The sequence below is a fragment of the Lepidochelys olivacea genome (assembly GCF_965140295.1).
Source record: "Lepidochelys olivacea isolate rLepOli2 genome assembly, chromosome: 4".
In the NCBI taxonomy this organism is placed as follows: Eukaryota; Metazoa; Chordata; order Testudines; family Cheloniidae; genus Lepidochelys; species Lepidochelys olivacea.
Window position 1 is genome coordinate 9,365,973 of NC_140414.1, and position 19,128 is coordinate 9,385,100.

At 51.1% G+C, this 19,128-nt stretch overlaps 1 long non-coding RNA gene across 1 annotated transcript in view; it reads right to left on the reverse strand.

Moving 5' to 3' along the window:
- The window catches only part of LOC311519575, a 38,039-nt gene extending 19,310 nt beyond the window's left edge, over positions 1-18,729 (reverse strand). The window contains exons 1-2 of the long non-coding RNA XR_014711312.1: positions 17,904-18,729; positions 1-13,205 (exon numbers count right to left, since the gene is read on the reverse strand). The exon at positions 1-13,205 is cut by the window's left edge and continues 19,310 nt beyond it. This is a non-coding gene — a long non-coding RNA (uncharacterized lncRNA). The remainder of the gene's footprint in view (positions 13,206-17,903) is intronic.
- Positions 18,730-19,128: the final 399 nt, after the last annotated feature.

Below are 19,128 nucleotides of genomic sequence, written 5' to 3' on the forward strand. Positions count from 1 at the left end.
TTCGTTCATGTACATACAACTGAAACGGCTTAGAGAGATCTGGCAGGCCCAGAGCCGGGGCTTCCATCAGTTTTCTTTTCAGGATTTTAAATGCCCTGTCAGCCTCTGGGGTCCAATAGAAGGGGTCATGATCTGCTCCTTTTACACAGTCGTACAGGGGTTTAGCCCACAGTCCAAACTCTGGGATCCATATCCTGCAAAAGCCTGCCATACCCAGAAATGCCCTGAGCCGCTTACGGTTACTTGGGGTAGGAACTTGACAGATAGCTTCCTTTCTTCCGCTTGAAAGCTGACGCTCCCCTTGCCGTATGTGAAACACGAGGTACCGTACCTCTGGTAGGGCAATTTGAGCCTTACTCCGTGCTACACGATATCCCCGAAGTCCAATAAAATTCAGGAGGCTCACGGTGGCTTTAAGACAGGGTTTTTGGCCCACAGTGGCAATTAACAAATCATCTACATACTGCAGAAGGAGAGCCTCCTCATTATCCCACTCCTGTAGGTCCCTGGCCAGAGCCTGGCCAAAAAGGGTGGGAGAGTTTTTAAATCCCTGGGCCAACACTGTCCAGCAAAGTTGCTTTTTAACCCTTTTTCGGTCCTCCCACTCGAAGGAGAAGATCTCCTGTGATGGGGTGGCAACTGGGATGGTAAAGAAAGCATCTTTCAGATCAAGGACTGAAAAATGGGTATACTGTCCCCCTATAGAAGCCAATAAGGTGTACGGGTTAGGGACAAGAGGGTGCAGAGTCTTAACCCGTTCATTGACTGCCCTTAGGTCCTGTACCAGCCGATACGTGCCATCAGGCTTCTGTACGGGTAGAATGGGAGTGTTCCAGGCTGACTGACATTCCCGGAGAATACCATACATTAGGAATCGATCTATAGTTTCCTGTAAACCTTCTCTGGCTTCCCTCTTGATTGGATACTGTTTTACTTGCACTGGGCCTTTCCCTGGTATGAGCTGAATAGTAATAGGGGTCTGGTGGGTGGCCTTTCCTGGAATCCCTGATGCCCACACGAGGGGGTACACCTGGTCTTCCCACGGGCTCCATTCTGGGGCTTGCATGGCTGAGGGCTCAACTGCAAGGGTCGTGATCCAGGCATTCTCAGGGGGTAAGGTAAGGGTTATTTCGTCCTCAGTAAAATGCAGGGTGGCACCGAGGCGACAAAGTAGATCCCGTCCCAGCAGAGGGGTTGGACACTCAGGGAGGTATACCAGCTTGTGGGATATAGTCCTGTCTCCCAAAGCACATTCCGCTGGGGCATACACTGGGCACTTGGTGTCCCTGCCTGTGGCTCCCACCACAGTAAGGGAATCTGCTACTGGCAACTGAAGAGGCTGATTTACGGCAGTTCGGGCCGCTCCAGAGTCCACTAAAAAATCTATTTCTGAGCTTCCCACCCGCATCTTTACTCGGGGTTCCGGGGGTAGGGTGGTCCGTCTCCCCTGACACCCCTATTCCTGCTCCACCATCGCCATCATAGGGGCACCCCCCTTTTCTTTCCTCTTTGGGCACTCATTTTTCCAGTGTCCCTCCTGTCGACACAGGGCACACTGGTTGCGACCCAGTCGTCTCTCCTGCAGGCCCGGACGGTCGCGTCCACGGCCCCTTCCTCCCCGGCCACTTCTCTTAGTGCCGGCCTGTACCGCTGTTACCATCAATCTCACTTGCTTTCTCTCCTTCTCTGTCTCTCTCAGACTATAAGCTCGGTTTGCAGTCTCTAAAATTTGTGCCATGGTCATACCCATTAAATCCTCCTTTTTCTGTAACTTTCTCTTAATATCAGGGGCTGCTCTGCTCGTAAAAATTCCCTTAATAATTGACTCAGTTGCCTGATCATCGGGGTCTGCATTAGTGTTCTGTCGAATGGTGTCCCGAATACGCTGTAGAAAGGCCCCTGGGCTTTCTTTTAAATCCTGCATTACTTCATATGGCTTTGCCCAATTATTATGTCGGACAGCCGAGTGACGGAGTCCATGCAAAAGCAACTCCTTATAGGAGGTAAGGCGGGTCATATCCCCATGATCATTTGGATCCCACCTGGGGTCTGCTCGGGGGACTTGTGCATCCGGGTCAGGGACATTAATACGATCCCGGTCGTACCGTCTCTGTGCCTCCTCCCTTGCCTTGGACACAACCTGTTGTCTTTCAACTTCAGACAATAGGGTTCGCAGGAGGACGTTACAATCATCCCAGTCCGGCTTGTGACTACTGAGGCACCCCTCAAAGACTGATATAAACCTGCTTGGGTTGGTGGAAAACTCTCCTCCTTTGAAAGCAGCCAAATCCACAGGATTAAAGGGCACATGAGTATAAACCTGCATAGTTGTGGCAGGACGCCTGTCTGATCCAGACCGGGCGACTTTAGTTTCAGTGATTAAGGGGTATAGGCCAACCATTGGGGACATACAAGGTGTGGGTGTAGGGGCCGAAGGGGACACCGGCTCTGCCATTACAGTGGGGGTGGGGGTCTGGGGACTAACATTAGCTGCTACCAAACCAGTTGGAGTCAGATTACAGCGCTGTAAAATATCTGGTCGAGTACATAAAGTCAGAAACAAATGCGCATACATATGTTCATTCCATTTCCTTGTTCTCTGACAGAACAGGAGTAACTGAAGGATCGTGTTGTAATTAATTGACCCTCCTGGTGGCCACCACTCCTGGTCCTCCAGTTGATATTGAGGCCAGTCAACTGTACAGAAGCGTTTTAATTGGCTCTTAGTCATCGGATCCGCACCAAATACCTTCCAGTTTGCTAGAATGCACTCTAGGGGCGTACACCGTGCCCTAACCTCTGAGCTCTGTCCCTGTCCCATACCTACAGGGTAACTCTGGGCGTCCCCAGGTTCCAACAGAGCATATAATCCGGATTTTAAAGGATCCTACCTTATCCAAGGGACCGGTTCTTCACCGTGGTCCACAACAGCTTCTCCACTATATGAGTGCGTTGCACCGTTGTGCCCTCTGGGGTCGATCAAATCGCGTCTCCTCCGAGGCCCCTGATGAACTCACCGGTGCGCGCTGGGCGTCGGTTCTCGCCGCAATCCTCGACCTCCAGGAGGGGTCCGGGCAAGGCTAAATTGCAGCCTCGAGCCCACCCAGGGACGCCAAAAGCTGTTGCCGGCACCCAGTGCCGAGAGGCTGAACAACAGCTTGAGTTGGTTCGTTACCCGGTGTGCTACACCCAATAATCACAACGGGGTGGAGAAGCAGAAAAGTTTATTTGAAGCTTCAAAAAGGTACAGGGAGAATAAAATCTCAAATCCTGCACAACAGAGCAGGAAGTTACACAGACTTTTATACATCCTTTTTCCCAGCATACTTATCCAATAGCAAGCTGCTCCAAGTATCCATATAGCCAGCCAATCCAATTCCCAGCTAGTTCCCTGATTCTCTGTATCATTTGTTAAACTATACATAAAGCTGCTTTATTCAGCATTGTTCTTCCATATCTCCCCTGTTTGGGCTTGCTTAGTTTCAGGCAGTCTGACTCTGCAACATACTGTTGCAGATTCTCAGCATAACTGCTGTGTGTGCCTCCAGGCGGGGGGGGGGGGGCAAGGACACTTGGGCCTAGCACGCAGAGCTGCTGCGAGTGCCTCCAGGCAGGAGGGGTGGGGGCAAGGACGCAGGGGCCTAGTGCGAGGGGGCTTCATCGACACTCGTGGTCTTCCATCCCCTCGAGTTACCTAGTGGCCATGCCCCAGTGTTCCCAACAACTCCCCCCTTTGAGAACACTCAACAGCCTTGGCTCTGAGTTTTCTCACTTGGGCTACTTATTTCTTTACAATAGGACTTTGCATAAGCACTTTGTGATAGCCCTGAAGAGAATGACTTATTAACTTTTGCAAAAGGGCCCTGACACATGATACTGCACAGCATAATACCAGTAATACAAGCAGTACAGGAACGAGAAGTTTCAATAGCAGGCTAAATAAACCACCAAGCCAAGACGACAAACCCCAGCCTGAAAACAAGGTTTGCAACCAATCGTTCTCTGGGGCAGTATAGGCAACCTGTGCTCCGGCTCGGGCATGGGCTTCAGCCTGTACCACCTTTTCATAGATCTCATAACTGCTATCATTTACATATACACAACATCGGGGCCCGATAAGGGCACAAACCCCTCCTTGGGATGCCAAGAGATAGTCCAAAGCCAGCCTGTTTTGGAGGGAAAACGTCCTGAGCTGCTGTACCTCTTCATTTAATGTTTTGACTGCTGACCCTAAATCACTAACCGAGTCCTCTAACTCTAAGGCCACTTTCTCAAGTACCATCTGCAGCCTTACAGTATAGCGGCCTATGCAAGCCAGGGCTGGCCCGGTAAACAGTGGCGCTATTCCCAGTACAGAGCACCCTACCAGCTTCTCGGTTGTGAGGGGATTCTTCATATTGCCCGCCAATGCCTTAGTCAGTCGCCGCAGGGTCTTTTCTCGTGACTCAACAGAGGTGTCTCGGGCATTTCTAATCTTTCCTTTGGGCAGTGTGGCAGTTATGGAAAGATGAGGAACTCCATGAGCTATATAACAGCTACCTGTCCAGTTGGCTGGCAGCACCTTGTAAGCCTTTCGGCCACATACAAAATAGTGACCCTGTAGGGCCCAATAAGGACTGTTTCTTAAGGGGATTCCTGGGATATTTAAGGCTGCTTTTCCAAACAGTTCATATGCCCCTAGGGGGGGCATCCCATCCTCCTGATTGGGTACAAGTGGGGGCATTTCTAATTGTGCTGTTCAAATTACACTCGCCATAGGGACCACTACAAACCCACCATTGGCTTGCTACATTGGGGATATTAACTGGACGGCAAGTTATATTTCCAAACCCCTCTTTTGAGGTAAGATTATTTGTAAGAGTTTCCCTAAAAGGGGAGGAACCATTACACCCACACTGCTGGCCTCCCCTCTTGGTCTTTATCCAATACCCATCAGCCCACTGTGTAAATAACACAGGAGCTTCTTTCCACAGGACGCCCATAGTGATCAGATTGGTTTCGGGTAAAACATAACACTCCCTCAGTGAGTACTGCAACTGAATACTCCTGGTCCTGATAGGTGGCTTGCTGTAAAGAGGTCTTGTTCCAGAACGGCGAGTCCGTTCTTTCCTGCTCTTTGGTGGCGGCTAATTCTGCTAGGGTCAAGGGCAGCATGTCAAGGGGCATTCCCGTTTTGGGGGACAGTGGAGTTGGAGCACACACCCAACAGTCAGTCTGGTTTGTTAAAGTAGCAACATGGTGCGCAAGCAAAACAAAGGAGTTATGCTTCCGATATGCACAATTTGGAAATACCAATACAAAGAATAACAATGTTACCCAATTAATTATTACCAGAGTCTTCCCAACCCAGGGTCTCCAGCACCTGGGTGGGCCCATTTTAGCATTAAGGTGCCCGCTATTTGTGTCTTTTAAACAGTAGCTTTAGCCCGAGATCGTCACTAGATGAGGAGTCAGCAGGTTGGACGGTCCACTGTTCTGCTGACGAGGGGGCAGGTACTGCCTTCAGACGAGAGTGATGGATCCAGTTCTTGTGTCCCTCGATCTTTGCCGCTGTATGGGAGATCAGCAGGACGGTATAGGGTCCTTTCCACTTTTCCTGGAGAGGCTCGTCTTTCCAGGTGCGAACAAGCACGGAGTCACCGGGCTGTAAGGAGTGGCCGAGAGTGTCCAAGGGGAGAGGCTGGGAATCCTTGGTATACCTGTGAAGAGACAAGAGAACAGCAGACAGGGAACACATATACTGTGACAAAAAAACATTCCCCAACTCCCATTCCCCTGACAGAACCGGGGTGCCATTCATGGGCCATGCCCTTCCAAACATAATTTCAAAGGGACTGAGCCCTAATCTACCCTTTCGGAGAACGCGGATACGGAGTAGGACGAGGGGCAAAGCATCAGGCCATCGCAGTGAGGCTTCTTGGCACACTTTTGAGAGATGCCGTTTAAGGGTCTGATTGATACGCTCCACTACCCCACTGGCTTGCGCTCTCCAGGGCGTATGGAGTTTCCGGGGGATCTGTAAGGCATGTGAGATGCTTTGAATGATTTTTGACGTGAAGTGTGTCCCGTTGTCAGATTCCATCCACAGGGGGCGTCCAAAGCGAGGAATGAGCTCCTTAACAAACTTGAGGGCCACTGTCCTGGCAGTGCAGTTACGGCATGGGAAGGCTTCTGGCCATCCGCTGAACCGATCCACTATGACAAGGAGATATTTGAACCCTTGGGTCCGGGGAAACTCAGTAAAGTCTATTTGCCACACTTGTCCGGGGCCCGGAGTGGGTTCTAGGGCAGCTGGTGGCACAGGATGTCCCGGTCGGGGGTTATTCTTTTGGCAGACTAAGCAGTCCGCTTGTACCTGGGCAGCCAGGGGTCGGAGTCCGGAAGTGATAAAGTATTTTCCCATTAGCTGGATAAGTGCTTCCCTGCCAGCATGAGTGGTTTGATGTAGTTTCTGCAGCACTAGCCGGATTAGGCCCTTTGGTAAGAGGACCTTCCCTTCTGGGGAATGGAGCCATCCCTCCTTTTCCCGGAGACTGAGTTTGTCAGTTCGCTGTCTCTCCTCCCCAGAGTACTGAGGGGTTGGAAGCTCCCCTACTGATGGGATAAGGGCATGCATATGGGCGTTCTCAGCCTGAGGGGATGGCAGGGTGGCAGCATGCTTAGCCTCTCTATCTGCCCGCTCGTTACCTCTGGCCACATCTTGATCCTCCCTTTGATGGGCTTTACAGTGTACCACCGCCACTTCCGAGGGGAGTTGTATGGCTTCTAGGAGCTGGAGGATTTGGGGCCCGTACTTGACTGGGGAGCCTTGGGCTGTCAGCATTCCCCTTTGCTTCCATAGGCCAGCATGAGCATGCAGCACACCAAAAGCATACTTTGAATCAGTAAAAATGTTGACCCGCTTTCCTTTTGACAGTTCAAGTGCACGGGTCAGGGCTATTAGTTCGGCAAGCTGGGCAGAGGTCCCAGCAGGCAAACCTTCAGCTTCCACAGTGTTATGGAGGGTCACAACAGCATAACCCGCCCTCTTTTGCCCATCTATTACAGTATTGCTACCATCAGTGTACCACTCATAATCTGCATTTGGGAGAGGTACATCCTTTAAATCCGGACGGCTGGAGTACTGGACATCTATGATCTCTAAACAGTCATGTTTCTGTTCCTCTGTTTCTGGCTAGAGAGTGGCTGGGTTAAGGGAGGGGCAAGGCTGTAGGGTGACTTCAGAGTTCTCTAACAGCTTAGCCTGGTACCGAGCAATCCGAGCCTGGGTGAGCCAAAGCCCTCCCTTTGCATCCAATAAGGCTCGGACCATATGGGGAGTATAGATTTGCATAACCCCTCCCAATGTTAGCTTCTCGGCTTCCTCAAGCAATAGGGCAGTAGCTGCGACCGCCCGTTAACATGCCGGCCAACCCTTTGCAACCTGATCCAATTGCTTAGAAAAATAATCCACAGGACGCTTCCATGCTCCTAACAGCTGTGTAAGCACTCCTAGGGCCACCCCCCTTCGTTCATGTACATACAACTGAAACGGCTTAGAGAGATCTGGCAGGCCCAGAGCCGGGGCTTCCATCAGTTTTCTTTTCAGGATTTTAAATGCCCTGTCAGCCTCTGGGGTCCAATAGAAGGGGTCATGATCTGCTCCTTTTACACAGTCGTACAGGGGTTTAGCCCACAGTCCAAACTCTGGGATCCATATCCTGCAAAAGCCTGCCATACCCAGAAATGCCCTGAGCCGCTTACGGTTACTTGGGGTAGGAACTTGACAGATAGCTTCCTTTCTTCCGCTTGAAAGCTGACGCTCCCCTTGCCGTATGTGAAACACGAGGTACCGTACCTCTGGTAGGGCAATTTGAGCCTTACTCCGTGCTACACGATATCCCCGAAGTCCAATAAAATTCAGGAGGCTCACGGTGGCTTTAAGACAGGGTTTTTGGCCCACAGTGGCAATTAACAAATCATCTACATACTGCAGAAGGAGAGCCTCCTCATTATCCCACTCCTGTAGGTCCCTGGCCAGAGCCTGGCCAAAAAGGGTGGGAGAGTTTTTAAATCCCTGGGCCAACACTGTCCAGCAAAGTTGCTTTTTAACCCTTTTTCGGTCCTCCCACTCGAAGGAGAAGATCTCCTGTGATGGGGTGGCAACTGGGATGGTAAAGAAAGCATCTTTCAGATCAAGGACTGAAAAATGGGTATACTGTCCCCCTATAGAAGCCAATAAGGTGTACGGGTTAGGGACAAGAGGGTGCAGAGTCTTAACCCGTTCATTGACTGCCCTTAGGTCCTGTACCAGCCGATACGTGCCATCAGGCTTCTGTACGGGTAGAATGGGAGTGTTCCAGGCTGACTGACATTCCCGGAGAATACCATACATTAGGAATCGATCTATAGTTTCCTGTAAACCTTCTCTGGCTTCCCTCTTGATTGGATACTGTTTTACTTGCACTGGGCCTTTCCCTGGTATGAGCTGAATAGTAATAGGGGTCTGGTGGGTGGCCTTTCCTGGAATCCCTGATGCCCACACGAGGGGGTACACCTGGTCTTCCCACGGGCTCCATTCTGGGGCTTGCATGGCTGAGGGCTCAACTGCAAGGGTCGTGATCCAGGCATTCTCAGGGGGTAAGGTAAGGGTTATTTCGTCCTCAGTAAAATGCAGGGTGGCACCGAGGCGACAAAGTAGATCCCGTCCCAGCAGAGGGGTTGGACACTCAGGGAGGTATACCAGCTTGTGGGATATAGTCCTGTCTCCCAAAGCACATTCCGCTGGGGCATACACTGGGCACTTGGTGTCCCTGCCTGTGGCTCCCACCACAGTAAGGGAATCTGCTACTGGCAACTGAAGAGGCTGATTTACGGCAGTTCGGGCCGCTCCAGAGTCCACTAAAAAATCTATTTCTGAGCTTCCCACCCGCATCTTTACTCGGGGTTCCGGGGGTAGGGTGGTCCGTCTCCCCTGACACCCCTATTCCTGCTCCACCATCGCCATCATAGGGGCACCCCCCTTTTCTTTCCTCTTTGGGCACTCATTTTTCCAGTGTCCCTCCTGTCGACACAGGGCACACTGGTTGCGACCCAGTCGTCTCTCCTGCAGGCCCGGACGGTCGCGTCCACGGCCCCTTCCTCCCCGGCCACTTCTCTTAGTGCCGGCCTGTACCGCTGTTACCATCAATCTCACTTGCTTTCTCTCCTTCTCTGTCTCTCTCAGACTATAAGCTCGGTTTGCAGTCTCTAAAATTTGTGCCATGGTCATACCCATTAAATCCTCCTTTTTCTGTAACTTTCTCTTAATATCAGGGGCTGCTCTGCTCGTAAAAATTCCCTTAATAATTGACTCAGTTGCCTGATCATCGGGGTCTGCATTAGTGTTCTGTCGAATGGTGTCCCGAATACGCTGTAGAAAGGCCCCTGGGCTTTCTTTTAAATCCTGCATTACTTCATATGGCTTTGCCCAATTATTATGTCGGACAGCCGAGTGACGGAGTCCATGCAAAAGCAACTCCTTATAGGAGGTAAGGCGGGTCATATCCCCATGATCATTTGGATCCCACCTGGGGTCTGCTCGGGGGACTTGTGCATCCGGGTCAGGGACATTAATACGATCCCGGTCGTACCGTCTCTGTGCCTCCTCCCTTGCCTTGGACACAACCTGTTGTCTTTCAACTTCAGACAATAGGGTTCGCAGGAGGACGTTACAATCATCCCAGTCCGGCTTGTGACTACTGAGGCACCCCTCAAAGACTGATATAAACCTGCTTGGGTTGGTGGAAAACTCTCCTCCTTTGAAAGCAGCCAAATCCACAGGATTAAAGGGCACATGAGTATAAACCTGCATAGTTGTGGCAGGACGCCTGTCTGATCCAGACCGGGCGACTTTAGTTTCAGTGATTAAGGGGTATAGGCCAACCATTGGGGACATACAAGGTGTGGGTGTAGGGGCCGAAGGGGACACCGGCTCTGCCATTACAGTGGGGGTGGGGGTCTGGGGACTAACATTAGCTGCTACCAAACCAGTTGGAGTCAGATTACAGCGCTGTAAAATATCTGGTCGAGTACATAAAGTCAGAAACAAATGCGCATACATATGTTCATTCCATTTCCTTGTTCTCTGACAGAACAGGAGTAACTGAAGGATCGTGTTGTAATTAATTGACCCTCCTGGTGGCCACCACTCCTGGTCCTCCAGTTGATATTGAGGCCAGTCAACTGTACAGAAGCGTTTTAATTGGCTCTTAGTCATCGGATCCGCACCAAATACCTTCCAGTTTGCTAGAATGCACTCTAGGGGCGTACACCGTGCCCTAACCTCTGAGCTCTGTCCCTGTCCCATACCTACAGGGTAACTCTGGGCGTCCCCAGGTTCCAACAGAGCATATAATCCGGATTTTAAAGGATCCTACCTTATCCAAGGGACCGGTTCTTCACCGTGGTCCACAACAGCTTCTCCACTATATGAGTGCGTTGCACCGTTGTGCCCTCTGGGGTCGATCAAATCGCGTCTCCTCCGAGGCCCCCGATGAACTCACCGGTGCGCGCTGGGCGTCGGTTCTCGCCGCAATCCTCGACCTCCAGGAGGGGTCCGGGCAAGGCTAAATTGCAGCCTCGAGCCCACCCAGGGACGCCAAAAGCTGTTGCCGGCACCCAGTGCCGAGAGGCTGAACAACAGCTTGAGTTGGTTCGTTACCCGGTGTGCTACACCCAATAATCACAACGGGGTGGAGAAGCAGAAAAGTTTATTTGAAGCTTCAAAAAGGTACAGGGAGAATAAAATCTCAAATCCTGCACAACAGAGCAGGAAGTTACACAGACTTTTATACATCCTTTTTCCCAGCATACTTATCCAATAGCAAGCTGCTCCAAGTATCCATATAGCCAGCCAATCCAATTCCCAGCTAGTTCCCTGATTCTCTGTATCATTTGTTAAACTATACATAAAGCTGCTTTATTCAGCATTGTTCTTCCATATCTCCCCTGTTTGGCCTTGCTTAGTTTCAGGCAGTCTGACTCTGCAACATACTGTTGCAGATTCTCAGCATAACTGCTGTGTGTGCCTCCAGGCGGGGGGGGGGGGGCAAGGACACTTGGGCCTAGCACGCAGAGCTGCTGCGAGTGCCTCCAGGCAGGAGGGGTGGGGGCAAGGACGCAGGGGCCTAGTGCGAGGGGGCTTCATCGACACTCGTGGTCTTCCATCCCCTCGAGTTACCTAGTGGCCATGCCCCAGTGTTCCCAACAACTCCCCCCTTTGAGAACACTCAACAGCCTTGGCTCTGAGTTTTCTCACTTGGGCTACTTATTTCTTTACAATAGGACTTTGCATAAGCACTTTGTGATAGCCCTGAAGAGAATGACTTATTAACTTTTGCAAAAGGGCCCTGACACATGATACTGCACAGCATAATACCAGTAATACAAGCAGTACAGGAACGAGAAGTTTCAATAGCAGGCTAAATAAACCACCAAGCCAAGACGACAAACCCCAGCCTGAAAACAAGGTTTGCAACCAATCGTTCTCTGGGGCAGTATAGGCAACCTGTGCTCCGGCTCGGGCATGGGCTTCAGCCTGTACCACCTTTTCATAGATCTCATAACTGCTATCATTTACATATACACAACATCGGGGCCCGATAAGGGCACAAACCCCTCCTTGGGATGCCAAGAGATAGTCCAAAGCCAGCCTGTTTTGGAGGGAAAACGTCCTGAGCTGCTGTACCTCTTCATTTAATGTTTTGACTGCTGACCCTAAATCACTAACCGAGTCCTCTAACTCTAAGGCCACTTTCTCAAGTACCATCTGCAGCCTTACAGTATAGCGGCCTATGCAAGCCAGGGCTGGCCCGGTAAACAGTGGCGCTATTCCCAGTACAGAGCACCCTACCAGCTTCTCGGTTGTGAGGGGATTCTTCATATTGCCCGCCAATGCCTTAGTCAGTCGCCGCAGGGTCTTTTCTCGTGACTCAACAGAGGTGTCTCGGGCATTTCTAATCTTTCCTTTGGGCAGTGTGGCAGTTATGGAAAGATGAGGAACTCCATGAGCTATATAACAGCTACCTGTCCAGTTGGCTGGCAGCACCTTGTAAGCCTTTCGGCCACATACAAAATAGTGACCCTGTAGGGCCCAATAAGGACTGTTTCTTAAGGGGATTCCTGGGATATTTAAGGCTGCTTTTCCAAACAGTTCATATGCCCCTAGGGGGGGCATCCCATCCTCCTGATTGGGTACAAGTGGGGGCATTTCTAATTGTGCTGTTCAAATTACACTCGCCATAGGGACCACTACAAACCCACCATTGGCTTGCTACATTGGGGATATTAACTGGACGGCAAGTTATATTTCCAAACCCCTCTTTTGAGGTAAGATTATTTGTAAGAGTTTCCCTAAAAGGGGAGGAACCATTACACCCACACTGCTGGCCTCCCCTCTTGGTCTTTATCCAATACCCATCAGCCCACTGTGTAAATAACACAGGAGCTTCTTTCCACAGGACGCCCATAGTGATCAGATTGGTTTCGGGTAAAACATAACACTCCCTCAGTGAGTACTGCAACTGAATACTCCTGGTCCTGATAGGTGGCTTGCTGTAAAGAGGTCTTGTTCCAGAACGGCGAGTCCGTTCTTTCCTGCTCTTTGGTGGCGGCTAATTCTGCTAGGGTCAAGGGCAGCATGTCAAGGGGCATTCCCGTTTTGGGGGACAGTGGAGTTGGAGCACACACCCAACAGTCAGTCTGGTTTGTTAAAGTAGCAACATGGTGCGCAAGCAAAACAAAGGAGTTATGCTTCCGATATGCACAATTTGGAAATACCAATACAAAGAATAACAATGTTACCCAATTAATTATTACCAGAGTCTTCCCAACCCAGGGTCTCCAGCACCTGGGTGGGCCCATTTTAGCATTAAGGTGCCCGCTATTTGTGTCTTTTAAACAGTAGCTTTAGCCCGAGATCGTCACTAGATGAGGAGTCAGCAGGTTGGACGGTCCACTGTTCTGCTGACGAGGGGGCAGGTACTGCCTTCAGACGAGAGTGATGGATCCAGTTCTTGTGTCCCTCGATCTTTGCCGCTGTATGGGAGATCAGCAGGACGGTATAGGGTCCTTTCCACTTTTCCTGGAGAGGCTCGTCTTTCCAGGTGCGAACAAGCACGGAGTCACCGGGCTGTAAGGAGTGGCCGAGAGTGTCCAAGGGGAGAGGCTGGGAATCCTTGGTATACCTGTGAAGAGACAAGAGAACAGCAGACAGGGAACACATATACTGTGACAAAAAAACATTCCCCAACTCCCATTCCCCTGACAGAACCGGGGTGCCATTCATGGGCCATGCCCTTCCAAACATAATTTCAAAGGGACTGAGCCCTAATCTACCCTTTCGGAGAACGCGGATACGGAGTAGGACGAGGGGCAAAGCATCAGGCCATCGCAGTGAGGCTTCTTGGCACACTTTTGAGAGATGCCGTTTAAGGGTCTGATTGATACGCTCCACTACCCCACTGGCTTGCGCTCTCCAGGGCGTATGGAGTTTCCGGGGGATCTGTAAGGCATGTGAGATGCTTTGAATGATTTTTGACGTGAAGTGTGTCCCGTTGTCAGATTCCATCCACAGGGGGCGTCCAAAGCGAGGAATGAGCTCCTTAACAAACTTGAGGGCCACTGTCCTGGCAGTGCAGTTACGGCATGGGAAGGCTTCTGGCCATCCGCTGAACCGATCCACTATGACAAGGAGATATTTGAACCCTTGGGTCCGGGGAAACTCAGTAAAGTCTATTTGCCACACTTGTCCGGGGCCCGGAGTGGGTTCTAGGGCAGCTGGTGGCACAGGATGTCCCGGTCGGGGGTTATTCTTTTGGCAGACTAAGCAGTCCGCTTGTACCTGGGCAGCCAGGGGTCGGAGTCCGGAAGTGATAAAGTATTTTCCCATTAGCTGGATAAGTGCTTCCCTGCCAGCATGAGTGGTTTGATGTAGTTTCTGCAGCACTAGCCGGATTAGGCCCTTTGGTAAGAGGACCTTCCCTTCTGGGGAATGGAGCCATCCCTCCTTTTCCCGGAGACTGAGTTTGTCAGTTCGCTGTCTCTCCTCCCCAGAGTACTGAGGGGTTGGAAGCTCCCCTACTGATGGGATAAGGGCATGCATATGGGCGTTCTCAGCCTGAGGGGATGGCAGGGTGGCAGCATGCTTAGCCTCTCTATCTGCCCGCTCGTTACCTCTGGCCACATCTTGATCCTCCCTTTGATGGGCTTTACAGTGTACCACCGCCACTTCCGAGGGGAGTTGTATGGCTTCTAGGAGCTGGAGGATTTGGGGCCCGTACTTGACTGGGGAGCCTTGGGCTGTCAGCATTCCCCTTTGCTTCCATAGGCCAGCATGAGCATGCAGCACACCAAAAGCATACTTTGAATCAGTAAAAATGTTGACCCGCTTTCCTTTTGACAGTTCAAGTGCACGGGTCAGGGCTATTAGTTCGGCAAGCTGGGCAGAGGTCCCAGCAGGCAAACCTTCAGCTTCCACAGTGTTATGGAGGGTCACAACAGCATAACCCGCCCTCTTTTGCCCATCTATTACAGTATTGCTACCATCAGTGTACCACTCATAATCTGCATTTGGGAGAGGTACATCCTTTAAATCCGGACGGCTGGAGTACTGGACATCTATGATCTCTAAACAGTCATGTTTCTGTTCCTCTGTTTCTGGCTAGAGAGTGGCTGGGTTAAGGGAGGGGCAAGGCTGTAGGGTGACTTCAGAGTTCTCTAACAGCTTAGCCTGGTACCGAGCAATCCGAGCCTGGGTGAGCCAAAGCCCTCCCTTTGCATCCAATAAGGCTCGGACCATATGGGGAGTATAGATTTGCATAACCCCTCCCAATGTTAGCTTCTCGGCTTCCTCAAGCAATAGGGCAGTAGCTGCGACCGCCCGTTAACATGCCGGCCAACCCTTTGCAACCTGATCCAATTGCTTAGAAAAATAATCCACAGGACGCTTCCATGCTCCTAACAGCTGTGTAAGCACTCCTAGGGCCACCCCCCTTCGTTCATGTACATACAACTGAAACGGCTTAGAGAGATCTGGCAGGCCCAGAGCCGGGGCTTCCATCAGTTTTCTTTTCAGGATTTTAAATGCCCTGTCAGCCTCTGGGGTCCAATAGAAGGGGTCATGATCTGCTCCTTTTACACAGTCGTACAGGGGTTTAGCCCACAGTCCAAACTCTGGGATCCATATCCTGCAAAAGCCTGCCATACCCAGAAATGCCCTGAGCCGCTTACGGTTACTTGGGGTAGGAACTTGACAGATAGCTTCCTTTCTTCCGCTTGAAAGCTGACGCTCCCCTTGCCGTATGTGAAACACGAGGTACCGTACCTCTGGTAGGGCAATTTGAGCCTTACTCCGTGCTACACGATATCCCCGAAGTCCAATAAAATTCAGGAGGCTCACGGTGGCTTTAAGACAGGGTTTTTGGCCCACAGTGGCAATTAACAAATCATCTACATACTGCAGAAGGAGAGCCTCCTCATTATCCCACTCCTGTAGGTCCCTGGCCAGAGCCTGGCCAAAAAGGGTGGGAGAGTTTTTAAATCCCTGGGCCAACACTGTCCAGCAAAGTTGCTTTTTAACCCTTTTTCGGTCCTCCCACTCGAAGGAGAAGATCTCCTGTGATGGGGTGGCAACTGGGATGGTAAAGAAAGCATCTTTCAGATCAAGGACTGAAAAATGGGTATACTGTCCCCCTATAGAAGCCAATAAGGTGTACGGGTTAGGGACAAGAGGGTGCAGAGTCTTAACCCGTTCATTGACTGCCCTTAGGTCCTGTACCAGCCGATACGTGCCATCAGGCTTCTGTACGGGTAGAATGGGAGTGTTCCAGGCTGACTGACATTCCCGGAGAATACCATACATTAGGAATCGATCTATAGTTTCCTGTAAACCTTCTCTGGCTTCCCTCTTGATTGGATACTGTTTTACTTGCACTGGGCCTTTCCCTGGTATGAGCTGAATAGTAATAGGGGTCTGGTGGGTGGCCTTTCCTGGAATCCCTGATGCCCACACGAGGGGGTACACCTGGTCTTCCCACGGGCTCCATTCTGGGGCTTGCATGGCTGAGGGCTCAACTGCAAGGGTCGTGATCCAGGCATTCTCAGGGGGTAAGGTAAGGGTTATTTCGTCCTCAGTAAAATGCAGGGTGGCACCGAGGCGACAAAGTAGATCCCGTCCCAGCAGAGGGGTTGGACACTCAGGGAGGTATACCAGCTTGTGGGATATAGTCCTGTCTCCCAAAGCACATTCCGCTGGGGCATACACTGGGCACTTGGTGTCCCTGCCTGTGGCTCCCACCACAGTAAGGGAATCTGCTACTGGCAACTGAAGAGGCTGATTTACGGCAGTTCGGGCCGCTCCAGAGTCCACTAAAAAATCTATTTCTGAGCTTCCCACCCGCATCTTTACTCGGGGTTCCGGGGGTAGGGTGGTCCGTCTCCCCTGACACCCCTATTCCTGCTCCACCATCGCCATCATAGGGGCACCCCCCTTTTCTTTCCTCTTTGGGCACTCATTTTTCCAGTGTCCCTCCTGTCGACACAGGGCACACTGGTTGCGACCCAGTCGTCTCTCCTGCAGGCCCGGACGGTCGCGTCCACGGCCCCTTCCTCCCCGGCCACTTCTCTTAGTGCCGGCCTGTACCGCTGTTACCATCAATCTCACTTGCTTTCTCTCCTTCTCTGTCTCTCTCAGACTATAAGCTCGGTTTGCAGTCTCTAAAATTTGTGCCATGGTCATACCCATTAAATCCTCCTTTTTCTGTAACTTTCTCTTAATATCAGGGGCTGCTCTGCTCGTAAAAATTCCCTTAATAATTGACTCAGTTGCCTGATCATCGGGGTCTGCATTAGTGTTCTGTCGAATGGTGTCCCGAATACGCTGTAGAAAGGCCCCTGGGCTTTCTTTTAAATCCTGCATTACTTCATATGGCTTTGCCCAATTATTATGTCGGACAGCCGAGTGACGGAGTCCATGCAAAAGCAACTCCTTATAGGAGGTAAGGCGGGTCATATCCCCATGATCATTTGGATCCCACCTGGGGTCTGCTCGGGGGACTTGTGCATCCGGGTCAGGGACATTAATACGATCCCGGTCGTACCGTCTCTGTGCCTCCTCCCTTGCCTTGGACACAACCTGTTGTCTTTCAACTTCAGACAATAGGGTTCGCAGGAGGACGTTACAATCATCCCAGTCCGGCTTGTGACTACTGAGGCACCCCTCAAAGACTGATATAAACCTGCTTGGGTTGGTGGAAAACTCTCCTCCTTTGAAAGCAGCCAAATCCACAGGATTAAAGGGCACATGAGTATAAACCTGCATAGTTGTGGCAGGACGCCTGTCTGATCCAGACCGGGCGACTTTAGTTTCAGTGATTAAGGGGTATAGGCCAACCATTGGGGACATACAAGGTGTGGGTGTAGGGGCCGAAGGGGACACCGGCTCTGCCATTACAGTGGGGGTGGGGGTCTGGGGACTAACATTAGCTGCTACCAAACCAGTTGGAGTCAGATTACAGCGCTGTAAAATATCTGGTCGAGTACATAAAGTCAGAAACAAATGCGCATACATATGTTCATTCCATTTCCTTGTTCTCTGACAGAACAGGAGTAACTGAAGGATCGTGTTGTAATTAATTGACCCTCCTGGTGGCCACCACTCCTGGTCCTCCAGTTGATATTGAGGCCAGTCAACTGTACAGAAGCGTTTTAATTGGCTCTTAGTCATCGGATCCGCACCAAATACCTTCCAGTTTGCTAGAATGCACTCTAGGGGCGTACACCGTGCCCTAACCTCTGAGCTCTGTCCCTGTCCCATACCTACAGGGTAACTCTGGGCGTCCCCAGGTTCCAACAGAGCATATAATCCGGATTTTAAAGGATCCTACCTTATCCAAGGGACCGGTTCTTCACCGTGGTCCACAACAGCTTCTCCACTATATGAGTGCGTTGCACCGTTGTGCCCTCTGGGGTCGATCAAATCGCGTCTCCTCCGAGGCCCCCGATGAACTCACCGGTGCGCGCTGGGCGTCGGTTCTCGCCGCAATCCTCGACCTCCAGGAGGGGTCCGGGCAAGGCTAAATTGCAGCCTCGAGCCCACCCAGGGACGCCAAAAGCTGTTGCCGGCACCCAGTGCCGAGAGGCTGAACAACAGCTTGAGTTGGTTCGTTACCCGGTGTGCTACACCCAATAATCACAACGGGGTGGAGAAGCAGAAAAGTTTATTTGAAGCTTCAAAAAGGTACAGGGAGAATAAAATCTCAAATCCTGCACAACAGAGCAGGAAGTTACACAGACTTTTATACATCCTTTTTCCCAGCATACTTATCCAATAGCAAGCTGCTCCAAGTATCCATATAGCCAGCCAATCCAATTCCCAGCTAGTTCCCTGATTCTCTGTATCATTTGTTAAACTATACATAAAGCTGCTTTATTCAGCATTGTTCTTCCATATCTCCCCTGTTTGGCCTTGCTTAGTTTCAGGCAGTCTGACTCTGCAACATACTGTTGCAGATTCTCAGCATAACTGCTGTGTGTGCCTCCAGGCGGGGGGGGGGGGGCAAGGACACTTGGGCCTAGCACGCAGAGCTGCTGCGAGTGCCTCCAGGCAGGAGGGGTGGGGGCAAGGACGCAGGGGCCTAGTGCGAGGGGGCTTCATCGACACTCGTGGTCTTCCATCCCCTCGAGTTACCTAGTGGCCATGCCCCAGTGTTCCCAACAGTCTAATGGGCAGCCTTCTTTCAGCAGCATCAGGGCGACTAAACCAACCAGTAATGGGAAGAGAGGAGAAAACTGAAGCATTTGGGAATCCTCCCCTGAGAACACAGCATGTTTTCATTGGTGGAATCAAGTCTCCTGCCTTCTGGTTTCTGGCATTTTCTTTTCCCTTTTGTTCCTGCCGCGGACAATGATCTGATCTGAAGGTGCAGTGTGGGGGAGCCCTAGAGCTGTCTAACCCCTAAGAGAGATGGAACTATTAAAAAATAAAACAACATGTTCCAAAGGAGTGGATAGTCTTGGTGTCTTTCTCCAGCTAATGACTGGCACATTTCTTCCCTCTTTATACAGACTCTGCATAGACAGATATTTTCCCCATCACCGCAGGGTTTTAAG